The sequence below is a fragment of the Pleurodeles waltl genome, chromosome 5 (genome assembly GCF_031143425.1).
Source record: "Pleurodeles waltl isolate 20211129_DDA chromosome 5, aPleWal1.hap1.20221129, whole genome shotgun sequence".
In the NCBI taxonomy this organism is placed as follows: domain Eukaryota; kingdom Metazoa; phylum Chordata; class Amphibia; order Caudata; family Salamandridae; genus Pleurodeles; species Pleurodeles waltl.
Window position 1 is genome coordinate 311,710,424 of NC_090444.1, and position 22,904 is coordinate 311,733,327.

The following is a 22,904-nucleotide window of genomic DNA, read 5'->3' on the forward strand; positions in this document are numbered from 1 at the left end:
TGCAAGCAGACATAAGCAGGGGGTAATTACCTACTGCAGTCACAAAGTAATGAGATCAGTACCCATGCCCCCAAAAAACAGAAAACCTTTGACAGATCATGCACCCTATCTTCTCATTCAAATTATCAAAGGAAAGCACTGGCAGACTACCCCTAACAAAAATATTGGTTATCTCAAAATGAGTATGTACGGGGCAATGTTTTATCATCATCACCTAGAAATAGCATTGGTTGGTTCTTACCTTATTGGATGTCACCATTGCTGTCTCCGGGAAGGGCCACGCTTAGCTACTCCGTGGGGGAAGGCAGTGACCACAGAATGAGTGCAAGCAGGGCAGCAAGGTAGGTTCTGTGCACATGGGACAAGTATCCAGCAGGTTCACAGACAAGGCAGCCCATGTCAGCAGGAGAGCTGCATGGCTGTCATCCCCTTCCACAGGCAAAAAGCGCAATTCACTTTTGGTTGTCTCACTCTTCTCCCGGACAAGAGATCCGAGCTCAGGACCAGCTCTACCTTCCCCACTCTGGCTGCTCACATCGCTCTTACTCTCCCTGCCTCCTTTGTTTTCCACCATATTTTTTAATCTTTGAACCCCAACTGACTGTTTCACACTCCCACCAGGGCACGTTAACCCGAGAAGCGACTGGGCAGCATGCTGACGCAAGCACTCGGCCTCGATGTAGGCATAGTATGCCAATGAAGTAGAGAAGACTAGACAAATATGGATGGGCCACTACTTGTACACAAGACACATAGTCGTCTGATGCTTCCAGTAGTTCTCTCGCTATATCTGATGGGCCCTCGGTAGTGCTGATTAATTCCACCGGCAGAGTGTAGCGGCAGAATCTATTAGTAATTTCGCATAACAAGAGTAACACAGTATTACTAAATTCTTCCAATTCTGCCAGCGAAATTTTAAATTCTGCCTATTCCTAACTATAACACCCCCTTATTGTCTGCAATGTTAAGTAAGATATTATTAAAGTTTCTAAATATAAAGCCACTTTAACCTTTGTTTTTTTCAGTGAACATCTATGCTTCATTTAAAGTAAATTAAATATGTGCATCACCATGGGTTGGCCAACACTTGCCCCCAACACCCTGCAGGTGCTAAACCTAGCCATAATTGGTTGACCATGTATTGCAACAATATAAAGAGTGTTGTTTTAAGTCAGGCAGACCTAATGGTTTTGCCAAAGGGTAAGAACATTGCAATATAAAAAGTGGTGGCCCTGTTGACTTATCAAGGGGTCAGCACATTTACGTATATAAAGCAGACCAATTGCCTTTGTCAAAAAGTCACCAATAACTAACATCAAATGTATACATTTGCACATTGCAATGTTTAATAACAGTGATTGTCTTAAAATATTTTCAAAAAATGTTTAAGATATATTAAACATGTATTCAAGTCTTTTTTTACATAGAACCAACCACAAGGCATTCCTGCACTCAAGCTAAAGAGCCTACAGCTGCAGCCCAGATTTCTTTAAAGAATATGCTAAGTTCACTAGGATCATGAGCTCAATGACCCAGGAGACTTGCTGTGCGTTTTTAATGTTGCTTTGGGGCAGTTGTGCTCCTTGCAGTCTTCCACAACATGAAAAAAATGCTTGGTGGTCACCCTTCACCACGATAGTTCAAATATATAACTAAAAAGTCCTCAAAGAGTGTTATGAGGCTTTGCTTGCTTGGAGCAATAAATGATAATTGAGTAGACTATTTTTAATTAACTTACTGATTAAATGAATGTTAATACACACCAGATATAAGTCCCAGGTGTAATGTGTCATTTTGTACTATATTTAAAATGTCCCACGTGATTTAGAAGAAAGACATTTTATCAACTTTGTTTCTTTGAGCTGACAAACTTATCACCATCAAATCATATAAAGCAATAGACTTACATTCTAATATTTCTCTGTGCAAATATTAAAAGATATAGTCAATGGAACATTCAAGATTTTCAACTTCTCTTTGCATGAGTGGTGCAGTTGAGAATGCCATATCATCACCACTTCTTTCAGTGCTCTAGTTGATCATGTCTTTGGACTGGTTGTTCTCTATTTCTATAAGGGGAATCTGACTGGCACATGTGCTCTGACAGAGCTCTCAGTTGCAGAGCCAGTCATGATTTCAGAAGTGGCACTGGTCTGCTCTACAGGGTGGGCCACATAAAACATTTTCATTATATGTACCATTTTTAGCCTTGTTCTCTTTTTCCTGGACACAGTGGTTATATCACTGTTCTTGTTCCTTTCATTCCCATCACTGCTAAAGGATTTCAATAGGTCAGACCAACTCTTCTTCCAATTACAATTCATCTACCATGTGTTCTCAAGCCTTCGATAAATTGGCAGCCCCACGAAACAGCACTGAAACTGAAGTTTGACATAGAGTAAGATGTAATTGATCATGTGGATCCTCCTATCCTGGAAGATGCAGTGCAGATATTTGACTCTGAAAAGCATCTCATAAGGGGAGTGAGTGGATAAAACTCAACTTGCCACATTGAAAATTTTAACTGTTTTAAAAAAAATTTAATTATGTAAAACATTCAATAGATTTATAGGTATATTTATTTGTTGCTTTTTAGTTATTTGTTGATTGGTTGATGAGTTTATTTAATTTTCCATTTTTACAAATTAACTTTAGATGTATCAATTGTTTTAATGTTGATTGGTTCATGTAATAATTGTTATATGTTTCATTTTCAGAATTTAACATTAGTTTCAATTATTTGTTGTTTTTTAGGGGGGTAGTTTGGAGGTAAGTGTATTTATTTGATTTTTTTTTCTTTATTGATTTTATATTATATTTTCAATATGTTTCTTTTTTGTTTTACATTTAAATATAGTTATTTTAAAAAACGTAGGCTTAGGAGGTGAGATATTAAATCTAACCCTCCCAAAGTCCAACACTTTCCATGGTTTTACTTAATTTGGGGTGAAAATAATAAATGCAACCCCTTCAAAGTCCATCATTTACTACACTGTTGCTCAGACTGGGATGAGAATGATAGATATAGGTCTTCCAAGATCCTTCTACCTCCATAATGCTTTTGCTTACTTTGGAGTGGAATAATCAAAGTTAGTAAAGTTCCATTATTCATGTCGCTCTCACAATATTCTTGCACAAATTATTGCAAGTGTTCTCTTGCTGTTGACAGCGTGTACATCTTTAAATGCCTGCACCATTATTAACAGTAAATAAATCACTTGTTTAAACAGTACCTCAGCGTGTCAGCAAAAGTTAATATTTGGTGCCTCTGTCGCCGGACCCTCTGGGCATTCAAGGGCCACATCGGCATTCTGGGGTATGAGTGCAAAAAGGACTGTGCTCACCACATTCCTTGGTGTGTTAAATCCTCTGATTGTTGAGTGGCACCAAGTGCATTGGAAATTGGCGATGTCCGGTCTTTGCAGTATTCCATGTACAAGTACTAGCACAGGGGATCAGTATCTCCTCATCATCCAACTTTTAAAAGCTCTTGTCCACAGTGCCAGGTGCTTCCGCTTACAAAATAGAAAACAACAATCCGGTCTGAAAAGCAGAGCACACAACTGTTGTTGCAGGTGTCAGGGTTTAAGACCACAACCTTCATTTAATGTTTCACAAAAGCCAAAGAAACACCACACTCTTGGAAACAAGATAGGCAGATTTTAATTTCAAAGGCAGGCAGCAGAGTCAGGTACCACAATGCGTTTCAACATTCCATCTTCCTCAGGTGATATCAATCTGTTAGCACATTGTTGTTTTCCAGCCCATTTTATAGGCATATAAGACATTATGGGATCTGTAGTTGCAATTACTGTTGAAAGCATAATTAATTATGGTGCAGGCCCCACGAGTCTCAAAGTAATTATCAAAGTTTGTAAAGTTCCATTATTCATGTCACTCTGATGATATTCCTGGCAAATTATTGGTAGTGTTTTCTTGCTGTTGGCAGCGTGTACATCTTTAAATGCCTGCACCATTACAAGCAGTAAATAAATCACTTGTTTAAACAGTACCTCTGCATGTCAGGGAAAGTTCATAGTTGGTGCCCCTGTCACCGGACCCTCTGCGCATTAAAGGGCCACATCGGCATTCTGGGGTATGAGTTCAAAAAGGACTGTGCTCACCAGAGTCCTCGGTAAGTGAAATCCTCTGATTGTTGAGTGCCACCAGGTTCATTGGAAGTAGGCGACCTTCGGTCTTTGCAGTATTCCATGTACAAATACTAACGCAGGGGATCAATATCTCCTCGCCATCCAAATTTCAAAAGCTCTTGTCCCCAGATCCAGGTGCTTCCACTTACAAAATAGAAAAAACAATCCATTATGAAAAGCAGACCACACAACTGTTGGTGGAGGTGTCAGGATTTAAGACCACAACCCTCATTTAGGTCAATATTTATACTTTTTGACGCAAAACTGCGCAGACGCAGTTTTGCGTAAAAATATTTACCGCCAGCTAATGCCATTTCTTTGTGCCATGTGGGCGCATACCACAGGTGTGAGTCATTTTTTTTTTTTTTACTCAAACCAATGCGTCACGTCGTAAAGAAAAACGACATTAATGCGGCGAAAATGACTGTGAGACGGTTTACGACATCACAAACCAGATACAATTGTGTCAATTGCATCAAAAAGCGGCGCAAACACAGGAAAATGTGCTAAGGAGAGCCAAAATGGATCCCAGATGCTTGCACAGTCCCCAGGAAGATGACAACAGACCAGGAACCGACCAGGAGGAACCACACAAGGCCCAGGACAGGGAAAAGAAGAAAAGAAAGTGTCGCTTCAGTGCAGAGGAGCAAGAAATTCTGGTGAAAGAGGTGACGGAACACCAGCACCAACTGTTTGTCACCTCAAAGTTGCCAATTAGTAGGAGAGAGGCAATATGGCAACAAATTGTTGACAAGATCAACAGTGTGGCAGATGTACGGAGAACATCGAGTGCAAGAAACGCTGGCATGACTGCAAGCGCAGGACCAAGGAAACGATGGCCAGGAACAGGAAGGCAGCACTGCAGACTGTAGGTGGGAGTCCAGCACCACAGGAGGCCCTGACCACATGGAGGAGATGGTCGCAGCCGACATCCCAGAAGAGATCGCCATAGGGATTCAAGAACAGGACAGTGCAGACTACCAGTAGACAACACACATGCAGGGTAAGTCGCATGGGGAATTAAAATGCACAAATGTTAACTGTAAGTGGGGGGGTGGACATACCTACTACACAATGCATGTAAGTTATGATATTCAGGGAGTGGGATGAGCAAAGGGGCATGGCATGGGCAGTACAGAGTAAACCTGGGGCACAGTACTACACTACACCAACAACCTTTGCATGGGGGAATGCTGCCATGCCAAGGATGTTGGAAAGGTAAAGCCAGGCCAGGAGGGTAGGGTACAACGTAAAACTGGCAGCCCGTCAATCATCAGCCAGTATTCTCCCTACATGAACTAGGGTCCTAAAAACAACCTCTTGCCATATCTGCAAGTGGAATATAACATTGACAACATTTGCCATTTCCACCTCTGCTGCGTGTGCAGAACAAGTAGCTAATGTCAGTAACGTCCCCCTGGATCAAACACACCCAAATTAGAGGGTTCAGGATGGCAACGTTATCAATCCCCTGAAATCAATACAAATGTCCCAATCCTGTCAAATGTGATTGTCCATAGTTGCTACAAACATCAGCCATTGTCATAAACATTAGGAGGTACACAGCACTAATGTCATACCTAAATTCTTACTCGATGCGAGTGTAATCTACTGGGAGAAAGATGGCGCTCAAGGCAAAGAGGTATATATCAAATAGTATCCTAATTAACACACGGTGCACCCTTGAAGGACTTCACCCCTAGGCCCCAACTGTGTGGCAATCCATACAGCTCATGACAATAAACAATAAGAGGCACTCGTTATACGTGCACAATTAAAAAATTTGTACAAAGAAATCTGACATAGTCACTGTCAATGTCTGAGATAACAAACAATATCCCATATATTTCTGAAAAGTGAAAAGAAAAAATGAAATACAAATGTACTACACAAATATATTCCAATGTCCTGTGATATAATATCAATGTCCCAATCCAGTTCAATTAGATTTGACGAAAGTTGTCATATGTAGTTCCAATCTGGTCCGTAACCACGTATCAATGTCCCAAACCGTTCAGTCCATCAATCCACGGCATTTGCCATGTATGTTGTTCGATTTTGATCCCGCAGCCAACACGTGTTTCGTCTGGGGATTACCCCGATGCCCTCGTCAGGGCTGCAAATTTTTATCAGAAGTATATATATTGAATGAATAAGGTACAATCATCGAATTTCACCACCACCAATTCACCAGTAGGTGAGATGGATAATTGTGAGTAATTGAAAGAGGCATGCATCATAGAAAGTACTAATTAAATAGCTATGACTGCCAGATTGCATATTGAGGTGATAAGAGATCGTGATGTTAGAGCACACATGTGCATATAAGAATATAGTTAATACCAAAAATTCTAGATACCTGAAAAGTATAGTAACAAAGTACCCCGCATGTGTCAAAGAATAAAGACTCATGCAGCGTGATCCACGTATTTACCGGAATGCTAAAACAACCAGTACCAAAGTTACCTGTGTGCTAAGTATGACGTTTTATAACCTGATTCCAGGCCTCACCAATATCATTCATAAAAAACTTGAAAATTGGTATGAACAACAACTGCTTCATAAGGATGAATTGCAATATCTTTTGGTAGACCATCCCAGGTATCCGTGCCTATATACTCTGCCGAAAATTCACAAGAAACTACTGTTCCCACCAGGGAGACCCATCATTTCGGGTATCTCTGGGCCTACTGAAAAAATGTCAGAATATGTTGATGTATTCCTCCAACCAATGGTCAACAACCTTCCCTCATACATCAAAAATACTACACATATCTTAAGTATTTAAAAAAAAAAGACTGGTATAGACAAAAGCAGGGGGTGGCGATGGGCTCCAGATTTTCCCCTTCTTATGCCAACCTTTTCATGGGTTGGTTTGAGGAGGGGTGGGTCTGGGGCCCTGATGTCGCCAAATGGCACACGGACATACTATACTGGGGTCGCTATATTGACGACTGCCTCATGATTTGGACGGGCAGTGTGGAGCAATTAATTGCGTTTTGTAAATTTCTTAATTTGAATGATATGAATGTGAAATTTACTTACCAATATAGTAACAATTGCATTGATTTCTTGGATGTACAACTATTCATAGAAAATAACAGGATTCAAAGTAGGCTATATAGCATGTAATTCAATCTTGCATGCCGAAATCGCCCACCCACAACGTCAAATTTCTGCAATACCTTATGGTGAAATGATCCAGGCACGACACAATTGTAGCAAGGATGACGTGTTTGAAACTTATATAGAGGAAATGTGTCAGCAGTTTGAACAAAGAGGATATCAGAGGCAGGTCATTAATAAGGCACAGCGCAGAGTAAAAGTTATCCACAGGGAGGTTACACTCAAACCCAAGGAATATACCACTCGGAGAGCGCAAGGTAAAGTAAGATTGGAAACAGATTATACAGCAAACTCAAGACTGCTGCGAAAATTTGTTCATAAACATTGACACATTTTACTACAGGATGTGACATGCAGGTGGGGCATAGGCCTGGGAGAATGGTAATATGAAAGACAGGAACAATGAACCAAGATCACAATGTGAAAATAATCGTGAGGCAGGCATGTCACATTACAAATGCCACAACACAGACACACTAATTGTACCATAACTCATTGCAGAGGACGATAGATCTCCTGCGGATATACCTGTCCAGGACTACCCTGATGACATGGATGACACGCTGACAAACATCAGCCAGCAGACCCTCCAACATGTCCTTGGAACCCTCCAGACCCCACCTTCAGTCACAAGGAGGAGGACAGAACTAGCAGCCATCACAGAGGACCCACCCAGTTCCAACACAGCTGAGGACTCTGACGACCCTGGCACCAGCTTTGAACGAACTGTAGTTAGAGTACAGCGGGAGCTAGCCAAGGAGGTGTGGGTGGGGATGCAAACTATGGCAGATAGCCTAGAGGGGGTGCGTTTGTGCATGATGTCAACTGAAGAACAGGCAGCAGCTATGCAAGGACGAACAACAATCTTGCAAGAACTTGAAAAAAGGATGAAGAAAATCAGCAAAGCTGTAATAGAGTTGACCAACACCTACAACAACAATCCTGTCAATGCATGCATGAATGCAATATTGAACCCCTCAGGGCCGACCTGGTTTCCTACCACAGTGATGTGGCTGCTATTTTTAAGAACCAGCAGCTTCTCCTTGCTGCGGTACTGCCCTTAATAGCCCCACAGTTGTTAGCTACCAGGATGTCTGACTCACGTCTTCAAACACTGAGGTGTGTGTTGCCCCTTCACAACCACCACCACCAAGGGCAGAGGAGACAACACACAAATCAGAAGATGAAGACGTGGAACAGATCACCTTCACCCGTAAGAGTACCCAGTAGCACTAGTCCCTGCCACATGGCCATCTATCACCAAGATCCTGTGCTTTGTAACATGCCAGTCTTGCAACAACTGTACTCAAGCACTTTTCTTCATCCCACTGTTGATCTTGTCACCCTGCCCTGTGATTGTCTCTCTCTACCTCATTATCAAATCCTGTTCCTCTGCACTGTCTGACACTTCACCCCAGCATGTCCAATGACATACCATTTTGAACTGGTGTAGGATCACAATAGAAGATGTCACACTAATGGACTCACAATCATGGACAATGTACATATAGCACTACAGCACTTTCAAATAAATAGCACTTACACAACAACTTTGTCTCTGTGTAATGTGACACATCAACCGTGATGGCCATCAGTGATGTTTACCTCAGGTCAATGATTATTGATTGTAAATACACCTGACCTGAACGAATGTTGGCTGATAACTATGCACAGTGGCCTGGATTGTACCATTATCTGCCCTTCCTAAGGGTTATTTCTGAGGAAAATCGAAACGATACACCATAATGCTGTGTTGGACAGAATAATGCTTCCTCAAGGGATGTCTAAGCCAGAAAATAGTGCCTTCAATTTTTTGTTCAAGCCAAAACTTACGTTTGTGACATTTGCCCTAATTTTTACCTAACACACACCATACAGCATGAATGGATGTGTATGAGTTTCCATACAAATAAGACACCGGGCTGAACATTGTAACAAATGATAGGTGTGAGTTATGTATACCATACTACATGAGAGCATACTTATAAGGATTCGCTTGGGCATCAGGCTGCAGGCAGACTTAACACAGTGTCCTCAATACCAAATCTGGTAGCAAGGTATGTGACATTGAAAACATACATCACAAATTAACCACACTTTGGGATCCATAGTAACCGTGAGTGGTGGGTGCAATGGATGGCCACATCTTAGCTAAGTAGCTTTGGTGTAGCTGCCAATGTAACAGCTCAGTTGGGATTTGGTTGCAACATGGGACACAAAAGCTAATACAAAAGAGACACTGTTAACTCATGCCAAGGCTTTGATCTACAAGCATTTGACACATACTGTTAAGGGTTACCTAAATATTTATTAAACAGTGAAAACAGAAGCTAAAACCAGGGGAAACACCTTACCTAACCTAAAGTATTGTAACTACACATTACCCACAACTGGCCCTAGCTAACCTAAGCTAAACTTACATCACATTTAACGAAATGATCTAAACATCAACACCCCCCCACCCCCATTATAAGACGGGACACATGGAGGACAACATATACTAACCTAAACACTATCTTATACTAAACAAATATATTTTGGGGGGATTTTTATATATATGAATATATATATATATATATATATATATATATATATATATATATATATATATATATATATGTTTTTAAGCACCAAAACCCCAACATCGTCCCCCACCCACCCACACACATAATAAAAAACAGATATAAAAATGATCATACTACCCACCCCCCACCCACTACTACTAACTAAACTAACAGCCTATACTAACTAACACTAATCCCCCTAAACCCACTAATTAAAAGAACCAGGAAAGAGGAGGGAGGGGAGGGAATCATGGCTGAGTATAATGTGTACAAGTTGGCCCTCCGCAGGGTCTTTTAGATGGCACGCACCCTCCAATTTACTTGTGCCACCTCCTGCTGCAGCCAGGTCATTTTCCACAACATACGGTCCAAGTTCTATTGCATCTGTAGAAAGGCTGCTGGGTCTATGACTTCAGCAGGGTTGGTCTGGGTGCCAGTGGAGGAAGTATGGGCACTTGTTGGTGCCATGTCTGTAGGAGGAGGTGCAGGTGGTGCTGTGACAGGTCCTGGAGCTGTGGATGTTGACAGCCCAGCAGTGGTGCCTGCTAATGTTGGTGCCACCTGGATGGTAGTGGTGGTGCTGGTGGTGGTGGCTGTGGTGGACACAAAAGGACCCCCTTGGGCAAATGCCCTCCACACTCCGGAGGCTCTTTCATGGCGATAATGGCTTGCCATGTTGTGGAACCCTGACTCCACATCCAGAATGAGGCGGTAACGCATCGCCCTGCGCTGAAACCCCCGAATCTGGATGGGATTCATATTGGCAGCTGTTAAAACAAATATAAAACCAAACATTAGGTACTTCATTGTGTGATATGGCTCCAGAAGTAAATCAGACAATACATCTAATGTACCAGAAACAGGCCATATCATTATACAGATCACTGAATGTCCCTGAGGCAGTAAATGCCAAGGCAGCCTACCTATGTCCTCTCATCAAACAGCACAGCAAAACTCTAATAGATTGGAAACAACTTGAATGACTTTGGCATCATTGTCCAGCCATTTGTGAGGTAAAAATAATGCTGCAAGTCGTCTACCACTGACAGGCCAAAAAATTACTGTGTTCTTGATGCCAATCAAGGGCCACAAGATCTTCAAATTGTAAATGGAATTGCCAGGATAGAATGCAGTTGCAAATCATGAATGGGTATACTAGGTTTGGACAAGTGACTTACAGATTTACATGTCTGTGTACTAAACTTGGATCATCAGTCTTAGGTACACTATTCACAACCCTACGCCTGTGCCTGAGAGGGGGTGGTGGACAAGCAACAAATACTTTCAAACAACAAGGACACCCAGGAAGCTTTGGACATCTGTACATGGGTTTGGCCAGCCTACCACAGGTAAGGAGGAAGTGTCAAAGCCCAGCTCACCTGAGTTCTTGTTCAGTTCTGATGGAGGTTGAAGACAATCCGACCCCACCCTGAAACTGCTTGTTCCAGCACACTAGTTTTTAAAACAGTGCACTAAGAACAGAAGCTCAAGGGAAGGGGGGAAGTGGATAAAATAAAAAAGAGAGACAACACCGTTCTTGCGTTTCCACTGTTGAAGTGCTGCACAAATCTGCAGCCCTTTCTGACTTCTGTAGAAACTGGTGCCTAATGAAACATAAACAAAGAACAGATAAGTGCAACCTATTCCTAAATGGGTTCCTGACTATCCCTTTATTTATTAGAAATTCTCTTCTAAAAGTACCTCTTGGATCCTGGTCTCTAGTTTCCAGGTTTGGAATGTGTTACTGCTCTGGGATGTGTTTTCTATTACTGTAAAGCTTCTAAAACATTAAACAAATACCGTTATCAGAATTACCAATATCAAACATTCATCATAATATAACTAAAGCCTAAATTCCCAATAGCAGACTCACTTTTCCCATATTTCCAGAATCTTTTATAAAACAAATACTGTACTTTTACATCAAAATACAGCATGTAATTTGTGCAAGTCCTTGATTTACTGTTTGCCTTGCTGTTAATGGTTTCCACTGTTCGATTCTTAAAAGTTCCATGAGAAAAAACAATGTTTGCTTCACAAAGTTCTGTACACGAATCCAGAAATTGTTGTCAAAGTTCATCCAGGTAATAAAAGATTTTGCACTTACTTCTTGCTGGCAAGAGATACTGATCAGTCTAACCTTGTCTTCTTTCTCTTTTGCAGGTTACTCATAGGAGAGGGCTGAAGCAAGGAGGAACCGGAAACCGGAAGAAGGAAGAGCCAGAAGCTGCGCCCATTGAAGTCAATGAAAGTCTGTAAAGAGCAGGAGTGCCAGCGCCGAGGGATCTGTTCTCAGGTAAGCGGGAGGTAGATGAGCACAAGCACTGGGTGAGGCTCGGGGGATGCCTTTTATAGACAGGGCTGGGTGTGGTTTGAAGGGCTGGGTGTGGTCCTCACATGCTGCACATGTTCTTGGAAGGTGTGCAGAGCTGGGTGTGGTTTGAAGAGCTGGGTGTGGTCCTCACATGCTGCACATGTTCTTGAAAGGTGTGCAGAGTTTCAGTTATTATACAAATGAGTTGGATTAACACATGGCCTAGGGAGGAGTATTTTAAAGAAGCCTTGGTAAAAGCAAGGCCCAATGTGTAAACAAAACAGCACATTAAACAACATACACAGAAGCCTGGGGGGGGGAAGGTGAGATAACAAGAAAGGCTTTCAATAGTAAGTTTAAAAGGGAGCTATTACAGAACCCACTGGTGCAGTGAGAGGGGACATGCCCTTTGCTGTGTACAAACCCTAACAGTTGCCCCCCTCAAAGGCCCTCCTACAGGACGGGGTTTTCCTGGATTTTTTAAATAAAACCGTCTAATCAGCTGTGGGGCATGTACATATGATGCTGGTTCCCATGAATTCTCAGATTCATCATATCCTTTCCATTCTACTAAATAAAATAGACGTCCACTAATTCTTTTTGAGTCTTTTATGCTTTTCACTTCATATTCCAGATTTCCCTTAATTGGTATGGGTGGAGGTGGTGGTTCAGGTCGGGTTTTTGAGTTGTACGGCTTAAGCAAGGACACATGGAATGTAGTATGTACTGGATATTCTTTTGGTAAATCTAATTTTACTGTTACCGGGTTTACTATGGCAGTTATACTAAAGGGTCCAATGAAACGTGGTTGCAGCTTTCGGGATCCCTCTATGTTTAGGTTCTTTGTGGAGAGCCATACTTTGTCACCAATTTTATACATTGGGGCCTCAGACCTGTGTTTGTCTGCTTGTCTTTTCATGCTTTCCTTGTACTTTAATAAATGTTTCCTGGCTTTGTCTTGTATGTCACCTAACCTCGTTAGTCTATCCGTTACTGTAGGCAACAGGGAATCTTCTAACAAAATGGGTATAGCTCTTGGATGATACCCCTGCAAGAAATAGAATGGTGAGCAAAGTAGAGCTGAATGCTCAGTATTATTATAAACAAACTCTGCTACAGGGAGAGCTTCCAACCATTCACTAGAATAATCAGCCAATAAACAACGTAGCGTTTGAAGTAAGGTTTGGTTCAGTCGTTCAGTCTGTCCATCTGTCTCTGGGTGGAAAGCAGTGGATAAGGCCACATCTATTTTCAGTTTTTCACATAATTTTTTCCAAAATCTGGAGTTGAACTGGCTCCCTCGGTCTGACACCACTTTGCTTGGCAAACCATGTAAACGCACAATTTCCCTCATAAAAATATCAGCAAATTCTGCCGCCGTGGGTAATTTCCGTAATGGTACAAAATGTGCCATTTTAGATAAAAAATCCACTATAACCAACACTGTTGTGAAGGATTTTACAGGTGGTAAACCTACAATAAAGTCTACGCTCACAGTGTGCCAAGGTTGTTTGGGTGTTGGCATTGGTATTAACAAGCCGTCAGGAGCCTTATGAGAAGATTTATGTCTTGCACAAATTGGACAGGTAGTGACAAATTGCTTAATGTCCTTTCTTATAGTGTCCCACCAAAAGTGTTTTTGCACATTTTCCAGGGTTTTTACCCAACCAGGATGACCTGCCAACGGTGAGGCGTGATGCCAAATTATCACCTGTGTTTGTAATTCAGAGGTGGGCACTAACAGCATGTTGTCGTGATACAATAAACCTTGTTGTATTGTGTTATGGGAATCCTTTAACCAATCCTGAGGTGCTATTTGCATGTGTGCATTATATAGATCTGTGATGAAATCCTTCTGTTGTACTGGTGCCAACAACTTTTGGTGAGGAATAATGGGTTCTCCTATTTTATCTTGTTTCATGTCTGAGGTATGTCCGTATCTAGATAACACATCAGATTGAATTTGTTGTGCACCTGGTCTATAGGTTATAACAAAGTCAAATGTGCTAAAAAAATTTAACCAGCGCATCTGACGTGGTGTTAGTGCTTTAAGTGATACAAAAAACTGTAGGTTCTTATGGTCAGAAAAGATTGTAACTGGGTACTTGGCTCCCATTAAATGGTGCCTCCATTCTGAAAAGGCTACTTTGATAGCTAGTAGTTCCCTTTCAGCCACAGTGTAATTTTGTTCAGCTGGCAATAACTTTTTAGAATAGAAGGCTATAGGATGTAACTGGCCATCTACTGCATCTCGTTGAGAGAGAACTCCTTCTAAAGCTACTTGTGAAGCATCCGCTTCAACAAAAAAGGGCAAGTCAGGATCAGGATGTTTCAGAATTGGGGCTGAAGTGAACTTTTGTTTTAGGAGTTGAAAGGCGTGTGTCGCCTCATCAGTCCAAAGAAATCGTTGCCCTTTCCGCAACAAGGTAGTTATTGGGGCCGCAATGTCTGCAAAATGTGCAATAAACCTCCTATAAAAATTGGCGAAACCCAGAAATTTCTGAATATCTTTTACAGAGGATGGTTCTGGCCAATCAGCAATAGCACTGATTTTCTTTACATCCATAGTTATTCCTTGAGGTGACAGGCAGTATCCTAAAAAGTCCACCTTGTTGACATTAAAAGTACACTTTTCTAACTTAGCAAAAAGATGATTTTCTTTTAACTTTGATAATACTGCACGAACATGTTGGGTATGTTCTTCTGAGTTCTTAGAGTAAATGAGGATGTCGTCTATGTATACTATGACACAAACGTCCAGGAATTCGTGTAGGACCTCATTTATAAAGAACTGAAAGGCCGCAGGGGCATTACATAACCCAAAGGGCATAACTGTGTACTCAAATAAACCAAACTTTGTCTTGAAAGCTGTCTTCCACTCATCCCCCTCTTTTACTCGGACCAGGTGGTAAGCTCCCCGCAGATCTAGTTTAGTGTATACAGTAGAATGTCTTAATTGATCCAACAACACAGGTATTAGAGGAAGAGGATATTTATTCTTTATTGTAGCCTTATTTAGTCCTCTATAATCGATACACGCGCGCAGGGATTTATCCGGCTTTGGGATAAAAAAGAGTGGAGATGACACCGGAGATGTGGAATGACGGATGAACCCAGACTGTAGTAGGTCATCTAGGTAGGTTCTTAAGTATTTGGTTTCTTCGTCAGTCAAAGCATATACTCTGTTATTAGGTAAAGGGGCCCCTGGGATAAGATCTATACGGCAGTCATAAGACCGATGTGGGGGCAGCACACTAGCCTTTACTGGATCAAAGACGTCTTTAAAGTCAGAATATTCAGGAGGGAGACTTGGTTCATCTTGTGTAACACTAGCACAGTGTAATACTGTGCTCTGTTCTGTACCTGCTTCTTGATAGCAATTGGTTCTACAGAAAGAGGAATCCAAAGTAACAGTTCTATTCACCCAATCAATTTTTGGGTTATGAGTTGTTAACCAGGGTACCCCGAGAATCAAACCAAAATTAGGAGTATCTATCAGATCAAAGCTAATCACCTCTGTGTGCCCGTTCTGAAAGACCATAACAAGTGGACTTGTTTGTTTTGTGATTAATCCAGAGGTCAATTCTGACCCATCCACTGCACATACTGCTTCTGGACAAGGCTTTAGGCACATAGGAAGTCCTAAGATTTCAGCTAACTTATTATCCACAAAATTTCCTGTCGCGCCTGAGTCCAGTAGGACAGGGAGAGAATGCCTCACTTGGGTAGTAACAATTAAAACGACCTGAATTATGAAATGTCTAGGTATGTGCGGTACCCTGAAGGCTGCAGCATTAGAGGTTTGATTAAGATGTTTTCTCGAACAAGTAACCTCTCCCCTTGTCGAGCTTAATCGTTTCCCGATTCAGTTGAGGAGGTGGAGGAAACAGCACCCTTTCGTGGAGTTTTAGGCTTTACTGGACATTCTCTGGCAAAGTGACCTGCCCTGCCACAATATAAACATAATTGAAATTTTCTCCTTCTTTCTTTTTCCTCTGATGTGAGTGGACCTCTGAGTGTCCCTATTTGCATAGGCTCTGGTTCAGGGAGTTTATTATCTGTGTCTTTCTTCTCGTGTCTAATAAAAGTTAACCGTGATTCCAGTTTGTATTTATCTCCCTTTCTTTCTCCTAGTCTATGTTCTAATTTCACAACTAAATCTACAAAGTCCGAATAGTCTTTTGGCAAATCAACGATATGAGCCAGCGCGTCTTTTAACTCGTCTCTCAAACCTTTATAAAAAAGGGAGACACGCTTTTCTTCTGGCCACTGTGTCTCGGTGAGTAAACGATTAAAACTAGTGAGATAGGTCAATAAATCCTTGTTGCCTTGTTTAAGATTTAAAAGCTCATTATCACTTGCCTGCATGAAAGTGTGTTTTGCAAAAAGGCTGGTCATGGTACGTTTAAATTGATTCCAATTATGGAGGATGGGATCATCTCTATCCACAAAAGGAATTGACCAATTGGCTGCTGTGCCACCCAAATAAGACAAGACGAATGCCACTTTCGTATCATCAGTAGGGAACTGTTGTGGCTTACAAATGAAGTGTAATTGACATTGATTGATAAAAACATGGAATTTGTTACTATCTCCATGAAAACGTTCAGGTGCTGCTAAGGGCACAACATTAGGAACATTAACAGTAACCTCAACTGGGGAAGGCAAAGTTGTATGTTTTGATGGCGCCCCTGTCTCTGAGGAGGTTTTAAACAAAGGCGTAGAAGCTGTGTTCCACTGAGATCCCCTAAATTTATACCTGCTTAAATCCTGTTTTAAAGAGGTATTCTCCATCTTTAATCTCTCTATTTCCTCTTGCATATGTTGCAAGATGCCAGACACTGATTCATTATGAGCCAAGTCCTCATTTAGGGCCTGCGCCATATCCGTGACGTCAATGCCCTCTATTTCTTCCCCGGTATGTCGCGCCGCACCGTGCGGCGCGAGCCGAGCGTTCGGCACAAGCCGCGCGTTCGGCTCGGGCCGCGCTTCACGTCTTTAAGACGCGGCGCGCCCCGAGCCTTTCCTGCACACTACGAGGCCCCAGGGCTTACTTGGGGCTTCGCGCTGCTCTCTCCCTCGGTTTTGTTGGGGTCTCCTGACCCCTCTTACCTGTTTGGGCTCCTTTTCTTCTTTCTTCTGTCTTCTTCCTTTTTGGGTCTGTTTCTTACTCTTTCCTTTATGTCTTTTCCCCTTCCCAGGTTACCCTTGTCTTCCCAGCATTCCTCCTTCCCTATTCTCTATGGTTTCTGCTCCAGTCTATTCTATCTACTTTTCCCTATCCAAGATGGTGTCCTTTTTCTTCCTGTGGGTCACTTCCTGTTTTATGGTATATAAGGGTGGTGTTTTCTTCTCCTCTTTGCGCTGCAACACTTTCTGTTCAGTTAGTGTCCTCGCTCCTGATTTCCTAGCCTTTAGCTCTGGATTTCGCCATTTCTGGGTTATTCGTCAGTTCTTTTGATTCCTGTTCCTCTGTTCTTGTTTCAGGAATCCTCTGCGAATCTTCTTGGAGGTTTTTTCCTCTTCTTCGGAAGGGGTTTTTTCCCTCTGGCGCTACTTTCTCACGGTCACGGTCTGTCCTTGGCGTTTCCCTTGCCTACAGCACCGTGGCTACCAGAAAGAGTCGCCCCTTTTTGGGCCAAAGTCGAACTCTCAAGATCCACGCCTCAAGATCTGCAAACTCCAGGCGCAAGCAGCACGTGAGTCGTGACAGATAATCAGATTGCAGCGCCTAACCATCCCGACGTCTTCTAACACCATGGAGGACACTGTGGTAGCTGCTGCAGATCCGGATCAAGCTCTTCTAACTACAATTCAGCAACAAGCTCAAGAATTACAGCAACTACGTAGTGAGAATGCTGCGCTGCGACAGGCTTTGGCTTTCCGCAGTGGTGATGTTCCGACGCTCTCCGCCTCTACCCATCGTTTTTCTGGTGAACCAACCCAGCTGCGTGAGTTCCTTGATTCCTTAACAGTGTACTTCGCCTTCCGACCCACCCAATTCTCCCATGACAGAACAAAGGTGGGTTATCTCATCAGTGCCTTATCTGGTCCTGCCTTGGCCTGGGCAACCCTGATGGTATCATCTAACGATCCGGTATTGTCGGATTATTCCGCCTTTGTGAACCGCTTCAAGCTGATGTTTAGTCGTCCGGGATTGGAGGCTTCAGCGGAAGAAACCTTATGCGATATTCATCAAGGTTCACAAGATGTCCTTCAATACATTACACGCTTTCGTCAACTAGCGGCAGAGACCACCTGGGTGGAACGTACTTTGGTGACTTTGTTTCGTAGAGGACTCAAAGAAGAAATAAAATATGAACTAGTACATTCCACCAGAGTGGAAGATCTTCGTGGCCTGATGGATCAAGCCCTCTCCATCGAGTATCGCCTTCAGGAACGGAGAACAGAGAAGAGAAAGAGCAGAGGGTCTTTTCCACCAAGCACCTCACGAGTTTTTCCGCATCGTTCTGAGGAACCTCGCCCTCCTGTCAGAGACACCGAAGGAGAACCCATGCAGGTGGATACAACTCGAGGCCCTCTCTCCGCTAGCGAACGAGAAGATAGACGAAAGAAGGGTTTGTGTTTATACTGCGGTTCTGCTGGCCACATACTGCGTACCTGTCCAGTACGTCCATCAAGACCATCGGGAAACGCCGCTTCCCGTCCTCTGTAAGAAGGGAGGGGACGGGATTTGCAGCTATACCTTCCATCAGTTCTTTCAATGACAATACCACATCCTTGTTCATTTTACCAGTCTTGTTACAATTACCTGGTGGCCGTCAAGAGAAGACTATGGCACTACTAGATTGTGGAGCTAGTGGTATTTATATGGATAAGAAGTGGGCCACTACTCAACAAGTTCCTATACAACCTAAGGAGATTCCAGAACAAGTACACACGGTGGACGGATCTTTGATATCATCAGGTCCAGTAGATACAACTACCCTGATGCTGAATCTACAGATCGGTAACCATCAGGAACACATCTCCTTTGATCTTATAACTTCCCCCAACCATACCATCATTCTTGGAATCCCGTGGTTCATCCGACATAATCCATATGTGAACTGGGCTACCCGGACGGTTTCCTTGTCTTCACAGTTCTGTCACGAGCACTGTTTTGCTTCAGACAAGTATTGGTCGCCTAAGAAATCAATAATCACGGAGGGTACTACCGGTTCGACCATAAATACAGTCCAAGGAGTTCCTGAACACTATTTGGATTTTCAAGATGTCTTCCAAAAACCTTCCAAACCTGTGTTACCTCCACATCGGGATTACGATTGTGCTATTCCCTTGGAACCTGGCTCTATCGTTCCTTTTGGCAGGATGTATTCCCTCACGGAAACTGAAAAGGAAGTACTAAAGGAGTATTTGGATGAAAAGATTCAAAGTGGTCTTATTGTTCCATCGTCTTCTCCGGCCGGGGCTCCTCTCTTTTTCGTACCCAAGAAGACAAAGGATCTTCGCCCTTGCCTGGATTTTCGAGGCCTGAACAAAATAACTATTAAAGATCGTTATCCTTTGCCTCTCATAAGGGACATTTTAGAGGCAGTCAGAGGGGCCCAACGGTTTACCAAACTAGATCTACGGGGAGACTATCACCTCTTACGCATTAAAGAAGGAGATGAGTGGAAAACGGCCTTTAGGACTCCATTTGGCCACTTTGAATACAGGGTAATGCCTTTCGGTCTTACTAATGCCCCGGCAATCTTTCAGAGATTTATGGACTCAGTATTTTCGGATCTCCTGAATCAGACAGTTGTAATCTACCTTGATGATATTCTTATTTATTCCAGAAATCCCGAACTCCATTCTTCCCATGTGAAACAAGTCCTTCAACGACTCCGGGCACATCAACTATTTTGCAAACCCGAAAAGTGTGAGTTTGACAAGACGGATGTCAAATATCTAGGATATCATTTAAGTACCACCGGTGTAGCTATGGATCAAGAAAAGGTACAAGCTATTCTAGATTGGCCTTCTCCATCTTCTATTAAAGAAACACAATGCTTTCTAGGATTAGCGAACTTCTATCGACAATTCATCGCAGACTTTGCAAAACAAACTAGCCATATAACTCACACTTTAAAGAAGGAAAATCTTATTAAAGGGTTTGTCTGGACTGAAGCTGCCGAAACAGCCTTTCAGGATTTAAAGAAGGCATTTACACAAGCTCCCATCTTAAGACATCCAGATACCAACAAACAATTTATTGTCGTCACCGATGCTTCGGAAAAGGCCATTGGTGCCGTCCTACTCCAACAACAAGAGGATGATGGTCTTGAACATCCTGTTTTCTATTTGTCTCACATACTCTCTATTGCAGAACAACATTACTCAGTACTGGAAAGGGAATTGTTGGCTCTGAAAACAGCTTGTAGTGAATGGAGACAGTTTCTGATGGGTTCCAAGGAACCTTTTGAAGTGAGAACCGACCATCGAAACTTACAATGTTTACGAAATTTTGTATGCCAAAATAGTCGTCAAGCTCGTTTGGCCTTCTTCTTCAGCCAGTATGATTTCTACATTACATATATTCCTGGCTCCCAAAACATTCTGGCTGATGCTCTGTCGCGTCGTTATCCAGATTGTACTCCTGTCCCAGTTCAACCCCTACTGGAACCTAATAAGATCATTGGGGTAGCACAGTCTTTTCTGGAGGAGGTACAACTGGAATACCCCAAGCTATCTGATGATGAAGTAGAGAACTTAAGGCCTCTTCTACATAAGAGACAAGGATACTATTATTATCACGATCTGTTATTCATCCCTACTAACAGAGTGAGAGAAAAGGCATTACAAATGTGTCATGATTCACCGGTTGCTGGTCATAGAGGCATCAAGGCCACACAAGAACTGTTATCACGATTTTTCTGGTGGCCTACTTGGAAACAGGATATTGAAACATACGTTCAGGCTTGTCCCACATGCGCTCAAGTCAAGATTCCCCGAACCAGACCTACAGGATTACTCCAGCCCTTGCCGGTTCCGCCAACTCCATGGCACACCATCTCTACTGATTTTATGTGTTCGTTACCACTTTCAGCAGGAAACCGGGTAATCATGGTCACTGTGGACTCCTTTACTAAGGTGGCTCACTTCACTGCCTTGAAAAAGCTACCTACATCCCAAGAGTTAAGCCAGATATTCATCGAACATATCTTCCGTCTTCATGGACTTCCTCATACTATTATATCTGATAGAGGAACCTCAGTACATTTCCCGGTTTTGGAGGTATTTTTGTAAGACACTAAACATCGATAGAGCTCTGTCATCGGGCTTCCATCCTCAGACCAATGGACAGACCGAGCGTCTGAACCAAGGCTTAGAACAATACCTTCGTTGTTTTTGCAACTCAACTCAAAGCAACTGGAACACTTATCTCCCTATTGCTGAATTCTCTTACAATAATTCAGTCCATAGTGCCTCCAAGACCACTCCTTTTTTCTGTTCTTATGGTTTTCATCCTACCTCTTTTCCTACTTCTTCTCTGTCTCCCACTCCCTTGCCCGCTATTACTCATTTTTCCAAACGTCTTCTACAAATCCATAGACTGATTCGTTCTAATCTCTTACGCACCAAGAGATATATGAAGAAAGTCGCAGACAAGAAACGTAGGGCCTCTCCAGACTACCATCCACAGGATAAAGTTTGGCTTTCTTCAAAGTTCTTACCCTCACGTCTTTCTCAGAACAAATTCACACCTCGCTACTACGGGCCTTTCCGCATTCTCCAGTTGCTTAATCCTGTCACTGTCCGTCTTCACTTGCCTCACACGTGGAAGATTCATCCAGTCTTCCATGTCTCCCAACTCAAACCTTATGTACCGGATCCGTATTCTCGTCAGTTTTCCTGTCCTCCTCCTGTCTTAGTGGATGATGTTCCTGAATATGAGGTTCAGGAGATTTGTGACTCTCGTCTTTTTCACACCCGTCTGCAGTATCTGATTCATTGGAAGGGTTATCCTCTCAGTGAATGTTCTTGGGAAGATGCATCTTCTGTTCATGCTCCTCTTCTGACTCAGCGCTTTCACCGTTTATTTCCTTTCAAACCAGGGCCTTCGGGAGGGGGACCTACTGTCGCGCGGCGCGAGCCGAGCGTTCGGCACAAGCCGCGCGTTCGGCTCGGGCCGCGCTTCGCGTCTTTAAGACACGGCGCGCCCCGAGCCTTTCCTGCACACTACGAGGCCCCAGGGCTTACTTGGGGCCTCGCGCTGCTCTCTCCCTCCGTTTTGTTGGGGTCTCCTGACCCCTCTTACCTGTTTGGGCTCCTTTTCTTCTTTCTTCTGTCTTCTTCCTTTTTGGGTCTGTTTCTTACTCTTTCCTTTATGTCTTTTCCCCTTCCCAGGTTACCCTTGTCTTCCCAGCATTCCTCCTTCCCTATTCTCTATGGTTTCTGCTCCAGTCTATTCTATCTACTTTTCCCTATCCAAGATGGTGTCCTTTTTCTTCCTGTGGGTCACTTCCTGTTTTATGGTATATAAGGGTGGTGTTTTCTTCTCCTCTTTGCGCTGCAACACTTTCTGTTCAGTTAGTGTCCTCGCTCCTGATTTCCTAGCCTTTAGCTCTGGATTTCGCCATTTCTGGGTTATTCGTCAGTTCTTTTGATTCCTGTTCCTCTGTTCTTGTTTCAGGAATCCTCTGCGAATCTTCTTGGAGGTTTTTTCCTCTTCTTCTGAAGGGGTTTTTTCCCTCTGGCGCTACTTTCTCACGGTCACGGTCTGTCCTTGGCGTTTCCCTTGCC